Source organism: Acyrthosiphon pisum, chromosome A2, assembly GCF_005508785.2.
Source record: "Acyrthosiphon pisum isolate AL4f chromosome A2, pea_aphid_22Mar2018_4r6ur, whole genome shotgun sequence".
Taxonomy (NCBI): Eukaryota; Metazoa; Arthropoda; class Insecta; order Hemiptera; family Aphididae; genus Acyrthosiphon; species Acyrthosiphon pisum.
In genome coordinates, this window is record NC_042495.1 from 29,501,374 (window position 1) to 29,504,652 (window position 3,279).

At 26.6% G+C, this 3,279-nt stretch overlaps 1 pseudogene; it reads right to left on the bottom strand.

Moving 5' to 3' along the window:
* Positions 1-2,399: 2,399 nt before the first annotated feature.
* The window catches only part of LOC100167563, a 3,926-nt pseudogene continuing 3,046 nt past the window's right edge, over positions 2,400-3,279 (bottom strand).

A 3,279-nucleotide genomic window follows, 5' to 3' on the forward strand; every position in this document is an offset into this window, starting at 1 on the left:
ATTTGTAAGGTCTAACCCCCCCCCCCCCCTGTATACGGGCCTGGTTCAGTACATTTTAGTGTATATAGCATTATTATAGCAATATGGGTAACATAATAAAGAGATAAAAATGAACCTGGAAAAATATTATATAATGGACTATACAAGAGTTTTACAATAATAAGAATTAATGACAATATTATAATTTTTAATGTAAGACGTAAGTACGTAAAATAAACTGTTCCTAATCTAAATAATATTATAAATAATGGCAGTCATTATTATTATTATTTTTTTTTTAATGGATAATAAATTTATGAGGGTTAATTTTAAATTTAACACAACAATTTACAAATACACAATCAGGTTTCAAGTGCGCAAAAAAAGTTTGTAATATAAGAATAGTTATACTAATATTGAACTAAAAACGTTTACAATGAGAAAGATTGTAAGCTATATAAAAAATTTTATTAGCTCTCGAAAAATGAACTTTTTTTGTATATTAATAGCAAATACCATACATATTTAAAAATACGTATTCCTACATAGGGGATAGCTCGAAAATCTCGATACATTTTGTTACCAATAAAACGTATTTGTTGCCTATTTAAAACAATTTACGGCATTGAATAATATATAATCATAAATATATTAAATGTTTTCAAGAATAATATTCTATTTAAATTAAAACAAAATAACAAAATCCGTTACTTTCCGTTTAAAAATCTATCTAATTTCAATCTGATTTGAACTAAAATGATCCACAAGAAAAATTGTATTTAGGTGTATATTTTATAAATTTTTTGGTTACAGTATTAATAAGCCATGAGAAACATCGTCTTAAATGTCCAATACTTAACTATAGAAATTAAACACATTATACAATTTAAATAATTCAAATTTGATTTCAACTAACCTGTTAATAAAACATTTTAGTGATAAAAAATGTTATACATTTAATGTTAAAAGATTTAAGAAGTATATAAAATATATTTTTAATAATAATACAACTAATACATAGATACAAATAAGTTAAATTGAATGATTACAATGCGTAAAATCAGTTGAGACTCAATGGACGAGGATCGGAGGCGCAAATAGCGTTTGAGATTTGGGGGGGCTAATAGGGCCTTACTTTTATAATATTGAATAAGCTTAAAACAAAATGTAGGAAATTTTTGGGGGGCTTAGCCCCTAAAGCCCCCCCCCCTGTTTGCGCCTATGACGAGGATATTCATGTACAGTAATTGTAGTAATAATATGTATAAACACTAAAAACTAAAAAAATGTAATATCATACATTCATATTTATGATAGGCATCATTAGTGTGAATTCATGAAAATACTTAGACACGACGCAAGCACAAAATTCATCAATTACCAATCGTGCAGGTTATAAACAGATTAGAAATTGAATGTAATAATACGTGAAGGTGAGGTACATGGCCTTCATATTTATTAAAAGTTATATAAGAGTAAGACATAACAATTGTCAATTTGTAATTTAAAATTATTAATTTTATTAAAAACATTTAAAAATGCAACTCGCGTAGTATATAATTTACAACTTAATAAAATATATTAATATACACAAAATTATGTTATCAAGAAAATGTTTGTGTTTTTCTATTGGATTATTTATATTTTATAGGTACTGATATAGTAATATTTACGTATAAACGAAAAATTTCAAACTGTTTTCAACTTGATGGATATTTTTAAAATCAACTGAGAAAAGCTAAGTTATTTCAACTGTAAATTAAGCTATCTAAGTTCATAATTTGATTAGAAAATAAACTAACTAGTTAAGTTAAAAAGTTAACTTTTTAACTAGTTAATGCCCACCTTTGTTCATATGTATATGTATTATAGCGATTTTTAAATAACTGCTCATATAATATACACATTTTGGCTCAAATGATCATTTATGTACCTTTGGCGCTTATGTCATACAGCCATTCTATATCACCCGTAACTACTAGTTATCCCGTGTTTTTATTTGAGTCTAAATATTACATATTACAAATATGTTCAGACATTATATTTTTTACACGAATAGATAAACATATTCAATATTATCTAATACATTACAAGTACAAAATATTAAATGAGTTGTTTTGGACAAAAGAAGCATGTTTTGTTAAATTTGTCTAATTGATATATATATATAGGAATTTATTTCTATAAGATTAACCCAATAGACTTGTATACGGTTTTGAGAAAAGTTGGACATACAACTATTGTCCTCTTAGCCATCAAATTATGGTGCCCTATCATTGGCTATAAATTTATAGTGTAGATCCAAAAGAACCTTTTCATAAAACATTCAAACACTATAAAATAAATAGATAAATATTAAAGATATTATCATACAATATAAGAAAGTAGTAATATATTGAATCAAAAAAAAAAATGAATGCTAATAAGTTTTAAAATATCGTGGAACATCAATGGCTACAGCTCCTGCAAATGACCTAGCAACATTCATTGACGCTGTGATCATGGTCCATTTATTAGTTTTAGGGTTGTAAGATTCTACAGAATCTAAAATAGAAGCTTCGTCGTGACCACCGATAACATACAATAAACCATCTAATACCGCTACTCCTATATTGAGAAGTTAAACAAAATTAAATTTATTTAAAAAAAATATGCTTCATATAATAAAAGTTAAGAATTATTAAACGAGTAATTATACCTGCATGACTCAAATGCATGACTCAAATGCATGTCCGGAATAGTAGACCATACTCCTGTACTTGGGCTGTATGCTTCAACGCTCTTCAGAACTTTTAGTACTCCATCCCAACCACCTACAGCATACAATACACCATTCAAAACTCCAACACCCACTGCACTGCGACGTACACTCATGTTTGCAACTGGTATCCATTTATCAAGACCGGGATGATAACATTCGACGGAGTTTAATAGTTGCCAGGAATGACCTCCTACCTATACACATTTATAAAACTTGCGGATTAATATCCCTTATCGTAAAATCTACAGAATAAAATAAAGCATTTTCACTGACAGTGATTGAATTCATATTTATGAACTAAAACATTTATTAATATTATATTAAATTAAATTTAATATTGTATTCATTTAAGAGTTATAAGAAATTTAAAATCAAGACATACATTTAATTTTACATGAACAATATAATTAACTAACAGTCCTGTAAAGTATTTAAGTAAAAGTATTTGTGTAAAAGTATTCAAATACTTTTTTAAGTATTGAATAACTTTTTAAATACTTTCAGCATGAAGTATTTGAATGTATTTAAATACTTTTTGG